At 33.5% G+C, this 12464-nt stretch overlaps 1 protein-coding gene across 1 annotated transcript in view; it reads right to left on the reverse strand.

Annotated features, from left to right (window-relative positions):
- The window catches only part of LOC145265483 (uncharacterized), a 55965-nt gene that overhangs the window by 11412 nt on the left and 32089 nt on the right, over positions 1-12464 (reverse strand). The gene's annotated exons all lie outside the window — the stretch shown is intronic.

Consider the following 12464-nt stretch of genomic DNA (forward strand, 5'->3'; position numbering starts at 1 on the left):
CTATCAAATTCGTTGTCAGTGACCTCAATTACCTTTAAAAAGACAAATTAGAGTGATCGGTGTTCTGTTGTAGCGGATCTGGATATTTACCAAACTTTCGACTGGAGGCACCGAATTGAAAAATTATTTTTTTTTCCTGAAAAGTGTGAGTTCCTAGATTGTCCTTATCTATATATGGTTTGTAACGAACAAAACGCCGAGTCATACAAAAAGCCCGAAATAAGGGTTTGGGGGCCGTTGTGCGTACAATTGTCGAAAAAGTTACTTGCCCATGTCAACGGAATTTACCACTAGTATACACTGGCGATAACATCTTTCGGCATATGGCACAATGGATAATGCATTTGACTACGGATCAGAAGATTCCAGGTTCAAATCCTGGCAAGTTCTTAATAATTTTAACCATCATTTTATCCAACGTTTACTCATTATCCTTACCGAAAGTTTTACTGGTATATATACACACACACACATAAATAAATAAAAATAAAAAATAAACGTTTCGAATTTTATTAATATAGTAGAGATTCCCGAATATATAAGTTAAAAAATTGTTTCTTGCGAGGCATGAAAATTGTTAAACAAAATGTTTTTAACATTTTAAAACGTAAGGTCCAAGATTTAATTTGAAATTTATCAATTTTCAAAGTGAACTTTAATAAATTTTACAAAGGTATACTATTTTCATTTCAATTAAATCGAAAACTTATCTTGGATTTACTTTATGTTATATCCATTTTGTTGCATATTATTTAGCAAATGATGATATAGACATTTAATTTTCAACTAATGTTTTTTAAGTGAAATAAAATGTATATAATATAAAATAAATTCCAAGTAATTTGAAGTCAGCTTTTTAAGGTATAATGTAGAGATGCTTTTGTTATGGAGATTCGAGCCCTTAAAGGTAGATAACTCTTATAATCTTTATAAGATTATTTTAAACGAATTGAGTTACTTCCCCTGAATTGGTATTTTTAATTCCGTTTTACTTGCTTTCCTAATAATGCAAAATTAGAAATAAAGTCAATTTTTGATATGAGGAAATTCCAACTCTCTGAAAACAGACGTTTTGAGGCCCTTTTTAGTTCATGGTGTTTGATACTGATAAAATAAGAGCGACAGCTTGTGTCAATTTTACGCTTATATAAGATCTTCCGTTTACTTTTTTTGGTGTTTTTAGGTACGGCCAAAAAGTGAAAACCAAGTTGTTACTTTTTAAAAAAAAAAAAAAAAAAAAAAAAGAATTAAAATCTATTAAAACCCATTATTCCTGAGCAAGCTTCTTCTTTTTTTTGGGGGGGGGGGGTCAGAAAGATAAAAGCCTTAATTTTATATGAAAAGCAGAATAATATAAAACTAGAAAAAGTTTTATATTATTCTGCTTTTCATATAAAATTCAGGCTTTTATCTTTCTGAACCCCCCCCCCTCCCACCAAAAAAAAAAGAAGAAGCTTGCTCAGGAATAATGGGTTTTAATAGAATTTAAAATTTTCCAAAACCACACTATTCACGGTCATTTTTGTCTCGATCGCTAAAACAAAATGTTTTAAAGGGTTTTTGAACACAAATAATTTTATTTTTATTTTTTTATTTTTTATTTTTTTATTTTTTGTCTAAATCAGATTTAGGATGATTTGCTATAAGAATATGCAAAAATATTATAATATAAGTACCTGAATTTCAAATAATTCCAACTTTTTATATCACTTATAGATTTGTATAGCAAAATTAATAAATAAATAAAAAATTTAATGATAGTTTAAAATTAAGTATGGAGATCTATAGGGGACTAAATAAATTATATTTAGCCATGCATTTTTAATGTTTGATGAGTAAGTGAAAGGGTCAATTCTTTTTTCATAAGCAATCCCCTGAAGTTAAGCAACGATAAGGCTGGTCAGTACCAGATGGGAGACCATTTGGGGGAATGCTAGGCGTATGCATTGAAAATAACTCCTGCATCTTCTGTCATGGTTGGGCCACCATAGGTGAATAAACAAGTATTGCTGAAAGAAATTATCATATTTTTTAGCAAAATGCGCAGTTATTTATCTATTTTTCTTTTTTGGTATTGATTCTTCAAAGCATTTCCTATTTAATGGTGTATTAGCAATACTGGGCTCACTAAAAGAAAATTATTGATTGATCTTTTCAAAAATTAAAAAGTAGTGTTTTTCGTAAAAATAATGAAAATTTTTTTTTTTTTTTTTTGTTAATCTGAAAGATAATAATTATTATTAACATATTCAACGAATTTCACACTTGAAACATAAATAAATGTGGATAAATAACAGCTGACTACATCCATATCCAAAAGTAGAGCTTGAACCCCACAGGATTTAATCTCTCTTATGAACATTCTGCAGGAAAATAAACAGAAGATTTGCCCCATTATAAATTATTGGGAACTAAACGAATATGTTGTACAACACAATCACGTTGACACACTGGTTCTCGCCAGATCACTGAAGTTAAGCAACGCTGAGCATGGCCAGTACCAGATGGGTGACCATTTCGGAAGGCTAGGCGCTGTATGTACCTTTTGGGAAAGTTGGGCATGGAGCCAGCACCCTCACCCTGTAAAAAGAACTCAGTCACTACAAAAGCATCTACAAAGTTGTAGATGGCCTATGCCCCTTAGAGACTCAAGGCTATGAATGGATGGAAACGAATATGTTGACGCATATATAGCCAATGCAGAGGTTTGCTCACAAAAATTAAGAGAATGGCAACAGCAAGGCTCAAATGTTGCAGTTCTAGATCTATGCTGAACCTATCTGCAAGTATGTATTGCCAAGTTTCTTTAGCTGTTTAAACAGTGAAGATTAAGGGGCAAAGGTATTTTCTCATCCACCTAGCATTTAGGTTCAATGTCACTCCTTTGATGATTTGATTATTACTATCGTTCTAAGCCAGAATGAGATCATTGATGCAACTACCTTTTCTTATATTAACAATAATTTTGTGAACGAATATGTGTTCAGCGGTCCATGTCAAAGAACATTTGGAGCAGTTTAATCTGGACAGTAAGATCCCAGAATAGCTAGGAACAGATACATTTGAGATTAGGTTGAGCACGGAAAACTTTGATGGTGTTGTGGAAGTGAATTACCGGTAGTCCTCAATAAACTTATCTGCCAAATTGTCTTCTTAATATGTGGGAAGCTTCCCCCTTTTTTTTAATTTTCTTCCTTTGAAGATTGTGATGCTGGGTATGGGGCAGCAAAACCAGCTGCCAATATTGCCCTGCTTTTTATTGAAACCAACCGAGAGCTCTTTTTAGTATCCTTGTTGTTCCCTTAAGTGCAATTGTCTGGATCTCTTTTGCACTTGGTTCACCAGGAATATTAGTCAGGTAGGACTTCAGGTTCTTCTTCATAAGCTCTGTGGCACCTATAACTGGTATGATTGATATCTCCCTAACATTCCAGTTTCTTTTCATATACATGACACCTTGGTATTTGGTCTGTTTCTCTCTTTCAGCTCTGTTCAGACCTCCATCATTAGACACTCACTTCAACCAAGGTTGCCACTCTCTCTGACTTATTCCATATAACTATGTCAGGTTTCACAGCAGCATTTTCAAGGTAGGTGGCTGTAGGGATTACATGGTCATAATGTATGTTATATAAGTCATTTCCAACTGTTCTTTCAGGTTGATGTTCCCAGGACTTGCTGCTACACTGGTTGTTTAAATTTTTACAGATGGTCCAATGGAGGTACTTACATACTCCATCATGTCTCACTGTATAGTAGCATCCCCTAAAAGATCATTGCAACTTGATATCAGATGACTCACACTTTCCAATTCTGTATGGCAAAACCTGCACCTATTATCATTACTGATACCTGCCATCTTCTTGAATGCGTTGGTCATCAATACCTGATCTTGAGCAGCCATTTCCTGATTGTAGTGGAGCGCTCCCCTCTTGAGCCAGTCCAAGGAACCTTTCTTGTCTATGTATTTTTGAGAGAGTTCCCCCAAAAAATACTTTGCACGCTGATATTGGTCCTATTCTTTAAGGTTCATCCTTTGGAAGGTCTCGGTATATTTCTGCCGGCTCTTTCTTGCTATTTCTGTGGCAGGCTTGTTTGGTGCTTCCCAGTATGTGATTGGCTATGTGTCATCACAGCATTTGTGAAACAAAGGGCAAACACAGTAATGACTGGATGGGATGATGACCCTCTAGTATCCCGGATGATTGAAAACATACAAGAATGACCCAGAACAATCTAGTAAAAGGTGACTGTTGTATGAGTGGACAGGATGTAACTGTATGAGTAGATACAAGTTCCTTAGCCACTGGTGTGGTTGTGGACAGCAATGGCTCTGTGGCAGAAGACACAAGCTGACTCCAATCGATACACAAAGAAAAGCATATTAACTTGGCTGAGCTTGATGCTGTTCTGTGAAATGTAATCCTTGCATTGCAATTGAAGATGAAAAGCGATTCATTTACAGACTGACTCTGCATGTGTGCATCGTTGGGTAACTGACACCTTGTCCAGACAGACAAGAGTGCACACCAAAGCAACATCTAAAATGTTGATCAAATGGCAGTTTACAACACCCAGAGGGTTGGTCTCTGAATATGAGCTGCAGATTGATGCAAAGATGTCCAATCTGATGATAACCAATCCAATCAGCTTACAAGAGTATTACAGTGATGGCTGCAAGAAATCTGTACATTGACAGAACCCAGAGAATTTGTGTGTGCTGTGGTGTGGTTGATGAACAAAATGTTCTTGAGATATAAGCCACTGATCCAGCGGCTACCCTGGTGTGAAGAGAACACTGTATTTTGTGAAGTTGACCAAACTAGGACTAACTAAAGCTAGGGTGCAATTAATGGTTAGAGGCTGCAGGCAATGCCAGTTAATAGAACCAACCCCGGTGCATTGGAAGAGTGGCAGGCTTGATGTCACAGAAAAATGGAACAGAACTATGAGGGATGCAGCCCATTTTGGAAATCAGCTTTAACGTGACGTTAATGCCGTTTTGCCATTTGGAAGTACTTGCCTAATCAAGACACTGCTAGCATCATCAAGCAATTGAGCTATTTACTGATAATGGTGCAGCATTTTGTGGAGAGAGATTTGCCGAGTTTGTACGGATATGAGGTATACATGTACGATTTAAGTACACCCAAGTACTATTAGGAAATGGAATAGTTGAGAGGTCCCATCGTATGATCAAGCACACTGCTACAAGAGCACAGTGTTCAGTCTTGAAGGCAGTATATTGACATAATATTATGCCAAAAGACGTGAAAACAGTTTTGACGGTCCTAAGTAACACAATCTATATCTATAATATCCACGTTAAGAGTATAGATGCAGCATTTGTGCCTGATGCTGCAATTTCTAATCCAAACATGGCAGGAGATATTGGCTGAATCAAGGATTTGCATGAAAAAAGTATGCTGCAGTTCAGGAAGGGTACAGCAACAAATATAAATAAAACACACTTCAAAAAATAGGTTCTTGTCCAGAATTCCCCTTACATTAAAAAAAAAAAAAAAAAATATCTGTATAATATACGTACCCATACTGGAATGAAAAATGTCATATTCCAAAAATTACATAAATTGAACAAGTAGTTTTATTTTAACTAAGGAAACCAAATTTTATGAGTAAGCGAAGTAAGTCTGTTTCACGTTGTCGTCTTGAAAAAACAAAGGGAAATAACTCAATTATAAATCAAACTTGCTAAATCAGCCTTGTAATGCCTACGATTTCCCATTAATCACTTAAAATCTTTTTAAAACGATTTTCTTAATAAAAATAAAACTATTTGATCAAATTACATGATTTTTGGAATATGATCTTTTCGTCCCCTCACAGATTTGTACATCGTAAATATTTTTTTTGTATTTGTTTTTTAATATAGGGTGTATTCTGCACAAGCACCAACACACATATATATATATATATATATATATATATATATATATATATATATATATATATAGGAAGTATTAGAAGGCTATCACAATGCAAAAAATGGAAAATTATCAGTGTTGAGACAGGAAGAAAAAACAAGTGATTTTCTATGAATGAAGGTCGTTCCAAAAGTAATGCCTCCTATTTTTTTTATTTCGCCTGAATGGATCAGTGAGAATTGCAAATTGTATTTTTTTTGATAACTGAACTTATGCATGCATGACCTGAAAGTTTCATCTCTCTGTTTCAGATATTGACGGTGTGACACTCCAAGAAAGCAACCCTTGTCATGGACGTGTATAAGAAGTAGAGATGCATCATGGAATTCCTCCATGCAGAAAAAATTGAACTGATCAACATTCATCAGCGCCAGTTGAACATGGCGCAGTTAGAAGATGGGTTTGTTGATTTTAAAGTGGTAAGAGAGATATGAGTGACAAAGCGTACTTAAGATGTTTATGCACAGCCAGTACACCAGAAAACACTGTGCACCTTGATCAACTCATCTGTGCTGATCGGCAGATCACGGTGAATGAAATGCATGTGGAGTTGAATGTGTGTATCAGTGTACTGGAAATGATGTTGTAATCCCTAGGATATAGCAAAGAGTGTGCTAGGTGGGTGCTACGAATGCTCATGCAGAAGCAAAAGAACCACCAATAGGATGTCTGTCAGGGATTGTCCAATCAGTATAAAGCCGAAAGTGGTGGATTTTTCAACCGCATCATCACTGATGACGAGACGTGGTGTCAACACTATGAGCCAGAGTTCAAACGGCAGTCAATGGCTTGGCACCATTTATATTCCCCAGCAAAGAAGTTCAAGCCGCAAACATCTGCAGGCAAAGTGATATGCACTGCCTTCTGGAACAGGAAAGATATGATTCTCCTGGATTTCTTAAAACCAGGGTTAACTCTGAGTATTATGTTGAAACATTGACAAAGCTGAAGGCCTGGATTGCCCTTGTAAAGCCGTAGAAAAGGGAAACATTCCGCATTCAACACAACAATGCCAGTCCCAAACACAAGTTTAAAGACCACGGAATGTGCGACATTTGCAGCCAGACGGTGCTGTCTTATCTACCATATAGTTCTGACCTGATACCATCAGATTTCCACTTGAACACATTATGTGAGCAGCTGTAATTGCAGATGCGAAAAAAAAAATGGACCATTTCAGCAGGCACAGACGTTTACGACCGAGGCATCAAGGTTCTCCTATTCATCACTGGCAAAAGTGTATTGAGAATGCTGGTAACATGTAGAAAAATAAATCTTGGAGGTAACTCATTTTAATGGTACCACTCCCATCTTCATAGCTCAACTTTTTGAGTAAAAATAATAGGAAATATTACTTTTGGAATGACCTTCGTATATATATAGATTCTATTTTTTTTTTTTATCAATAGTAGGGGAAATTGTGTTTTGAAGTTATACCGCAGTGAATAAATATCTCCAGTCCACATGATTTTCAAGGCATTTGAAACAGCTACCATTTAACAAAGTGGCTTTTCCTCAAAACATATTATGGAACATGAAATCACTGCAGAACTTTTGATTTTTCAAGTAAGATTTATTATTTAATTTAATATTTAATTAATTTAAATAAATATACATAAACCACTTGTTTTTGCCTTTCCTTCTCAACACTGACAACTTTCTTGCTTTTAAATTGTGGTAGCTTTCTAATTCTTCCCTAAATGCATACCACACACTGTGCTGAAAAAGAGGAATCTTCAATCTCTACGTACACTCTCCAGAAGTGAATTACTTCCCTTGAGCCTTCTTTCTTTAAACCAGCGTCTGGTTGCGTATAGACCAGACCCTGCAATGTTCTTGGTGAAATAAAGCCTTTTCAAGTTTACTCCGACTCTTGACTTATTCATTACACACACAATGCATCAAGCAAACTACATACAATTTTGAGCTGCTGTATATTGTCTTTCCAAAAAAAAAAATATATCTGTTTTCTAGACTTCACATTTACCAAGCTAGTAGTCTGAACAATGAAATCCATTTTTCACTCATACAAATAATAAATGATGGTACATTATAAGCCATTACACATTTGTTTTGTATTTCGTCCTGAACAATAATTCCCAGGACACCGATTTGAAAAGTTATGATAATTAATAATAAATGAATTGTTTTTATTTGCCATTTTGTTGGCAAAAGAAAGAGACACATGCAATATTATTAATATTCAATTATTAACCATATCGACATATTTAACTGATGAATACAAAATATCAATTCGAGATCAAATTTTTAATTAATTTAATTTTGTTTTCACATTTTCAATAACGATGATTCGTGAGCCTAATTTTTCATAATTTTTGGTGCTTCTTTACAATAGCATGTCATCCTCAGGGTTACTAGACCATAAGAAATATTTAGGCTAAATCTTTCAGAAAAAAAAGGGCCAAAATAGGCCAAATTTATAATTGTAGCCAAATTTTCACAAACAAAAAAGCCAAATTGAACATTTAAAATGTTAAATGAAATGTGAGAATTTCATTTTCACATAGTTTAGAACTTTCGCAGAGCGAAAAATAAACACAAAATCGAAAAGCTCACTTACCTGGTTTAAGGCAGGTCATTTCATTTTCCCGATTGAAAAATTATGTTACATCATTTTGCTGCTCAGTCGAGCCTGGTAGTTAAGAATTCATAAGAAGTGGTAGGGAAAAAATCTTTTGTGAATATTAACATTCAAACACAGTAATGTTTGAATATATGGAAAAGTGGCAGTTTTAGTCATTTAGAACTGCTTTAAAGCTTCACTGCTCACTCATTTTTTGACCAAATTTCAAACAATGATTCCAATTCATAGATCACCTTTTCAGCTATATTGTGAAAAACATTTTTTCAGTTTTCGTTCAGTAAAGCAAAAGTTATGATGAATTTTCTGGTGTTCAAAATCGTAAAAATATGTAATGAGATGAGTAACACTTTTTATGACTGCTTTCCATAGCAACCACGTCGCTTCAGCGACTACTGTTGCTACTAATTCACTGCTGTCGTGGAAAGAGAAGTAACAAGTGAAACAGAGAGAATGAAAGCATGAAAGAGAGATAATTGGGGGAATTTTATTGGAAGCAGACGAGTGCCGTACATTGTTATTACATATGTGTTTATGGGGGGCCAAAAAAATAAGACTGAAAATAAACAAAGAACAAGTGAATTTATTGAAAGCTTAGAAAAATCATGGATTACAAGAGAAAAATGCGAGCATGAAAAGTAATATGGTTAAGCTTAAACATGAAAAAGTAAAGGACTAGTTGTTAAAACTGGAAAAGAACAGAACAAGATATTCTAGTAAAAAATATAATAAATTTATAACTTAAAATATTGTAGCATTAAGAATTGATTATATAATGCTATAAATTGAATTTTTAAAAAATTCTTAATGCTGCAATATTTCAAATTATAAATTTATATTTTTTTCTAGAATATCTTGTCCTTTTCTTTTCCAGTTTTAACAACTAGTCCTTTACTTTTCTATGTTTAAGTTTAACTATATTACTTTTCATGTTCGCATTTTTCTATTGTAATTATTAATCCATGGGTTGAGGTCCATTTAAACAATGTTCTAATAGAAAAAGGCGGGCAATTCCGTTGAAGAGGTAAACTCAAATCAACATTCTTAGTGAATTAGAAAGACGATATTATGTCAAGAACAGAACACCTAACTTAGTGGGTTAAATTGTCTCAAAGGTACCATGACAATTGGGCGCCAAAAGTCCCTTAAATTAATAAGAAGATTAAAAATGAGTCCATCATGCATGAAAGATTTGCTGGGACTGAAGTTTTCAGTTGAAACTTGTCCGTACTTGCAGATTAAAATTCAAATCAACCAATATGAAAGGCCGTAATTAAAACAATGTGTTAAACCAATCAACCAATGAAATGAGACGCTTCAAGTCATGTAATTCCTCACAGAAATAACAAAGACTGTGTGCATAAATATATAAACATTTATATATTTTTCATTGTGCTTGTGTAGATTGGTGATGTTTTAAACACATTTCAGGTGAAAACATTATTACGTATTTACGTGTCTTGTTGAAATTAGTATAAATTAACAAAAACTTGTTTTTGACGCTATTGTAAAAAAGCACCAAGACTTTTTTTTAAAAATCAAAGACACATTTTGTTCCTTTTAATTTTTTTTTTAAATCAAACAATCATTGTTATTTAAATAAATTAACATGCCAATGAAATTTTATTCTAATAAATTAATTCTGCAAAAAAAAAAAACATGTTTAAATAAATTTATTATTTTCTTATGTCTGTTGTGAATTCTGTTTTTTAATTATAATTGTTTTTCTACTGCACCATTTTTTGTAATTTTTGGAATTTATACTAATTCCGGCACGACACGGAAGTATGCAATGTTTTCGCATGCATATGCTTTGTTTGGCTTGCTGTCAGAATGCAATAACATTATCACATACAAATTATTTGTCGGCGACAATTTTATATGATATTCGTTTTCAGAATACCTGAAAACCTTTAAATGTCATCAAGTACAATTTTTGTTAATTTATACTAATTTTAACAGGACACATAAGTCCATAATAATGTTTTCACCTGAAATGCGTCGATTTAAAACATCACGAATCTATACAAGCACAATGTAAAAAAATATAAATGTTTATATATTTACGCACACACTCTTTGTTATTTCTTTAACAAATGTTCAATTTGGCTTTTTTGTTTGTGAAAATTTGGCTACAATTATCCTTTTTTTGCTATTTTTTTCTGAAAGATTTGGCCTAAAATATTTTTGATGGTTTGACAACCTTGAGGATGACGTACTATTGTAAAGAAACACTTAATTTTTGTTTTCTTCTTCTTCTATAATATAAATCTCACCTGCATGTATGTATGTATGTATGTATGTCTGCCTAAAACTTTCGACAGAGGCGACAGATTTTCATGAGATTGGCATCATTTTGAAGGGGACACATCGGACAACAAATATCGAAAAATTGGCCCAAAACATTAATTCTTTCCCCCTAAACTGGGCAGTTTTCTATAAGGAGGGGTCGATTTTTTGTGAGCCATTTTTGCAAGTCATTGTATTGGTTATATTGACTTTGCCTAATTTTAATGTTCCGAAATTCCGGTCGTGTCATGGAGTAGCTTTTAGACGGCAGAATTTCTTTCACTTTCTTTTCGGCCTTCACGTCACGGGTTTGAGCCTGCCTGCCTACTACCACTTTTTTTTTTTTTGCTCAACACACACCTCCAAACACCCGGGCAACGCCGGGCACCCAGGCTAGTTAATTGATAAAATTTAAAATTTATGGTTAAAATCAAATTCCGTCCTTCTTTGTTGACATTCTTCATCAGCTGATATATATAAATGCCCCGGAAAAGTCACTTCTGATTAATGTTTACCAGTTTTAAAATACACAACTGAACTTGGCTTTTTCTTTTTTTTTTTTTCTTAAGAATAACAGAATATTTTAAAACTGATAAACATTAGAATCAGAAGTTACTTTTCCAGGTAATCAGATCAGATTAACCGACGAAAAATGTCAACAGAGAAATACGGAACTTGATTTTAACCAAATTTGTGTGCGTGTGTGTGTGTGTGTGTGTGTGTGTGTGTGTGTGTGTGTGTGTGTGTGTGTGCGTGCGTGCGTGTGTGTGTGTGTGTGAGAGAGAGTAATGAAAATCGCTTAAGACTAAACGTGAACCCATTTGATGTAAGGAGTTAACAAGAACGAAAGACAATTACTGCATGACAGGAGATCAAAATTATTAATTAATATGGGCTCTTGGCAGTTTACGGATTGTGCTGAAACCATAATGTTATGATTCCGAACGTCATTCTTAACATGAGAAGGGAGATGTATCAACTATTCTGTACTTTCACCTAACGATTTAATAAATGAAATATAAAATTAAAAAGAAATGAATTTAACTGGAAAATTGTCTGTAAAGCATCAATATCTGCATTATTTGTATTTATTCCTACTGTACTTGGATGCCATTTTCACGTTTCAGCAGATCTAACCTCCGACCTTCTTCGGATGCATTTTTTTTCGACCCCTGAAATCTTACACAAAATTTCGAAATCTTTATTTAAACCTGCTGGGGTAGCAGTGTCAGATGTCGTCATTAAAAATGAGTGATAAAAATTTGAATAATTAGACTCACTGTCTTTCAAAACTTATAACTACTTGAAAAATTTAATTTAAACCCTAAATTTATTTTTTTTTCAATAAAAGGAGCAAAGACCAAATTTTAAAATAATAAAAGTTTTACTAGAAAAATATGCAATATTTTTTTTAAATCGGTTTTCTTTAAAAAAGATTTCAAGAAAATCAATGAATTTTAACTTACTTCGAATATAAAAATATATATAAATTTCAAAAAATCACTTACCTATAAAAATTAATAATCAATGAGTGCTTCCATTCTTCATTGTTAAGAATTTATCCATATTTATATTTTATATTCCATATACTTTTTAAATAAAAGAATTTTTTAAGCAAGGATTCAAAA

This window comes from Euprymna scolopes, chromosome 40 (assembly GCF_053919585.1).
Source record: "Euprymna scolopes isolate OS-2025 chromosome 40, ASM5391958v1, whole genome shotgun sequence".
NCBI classification, from domain to species: Eukaryota; Metazoa; Mollusca; class Cephalopoda; order Sepiida; family Sepiolidae; genus Euprymna; species Euprymna scolopes.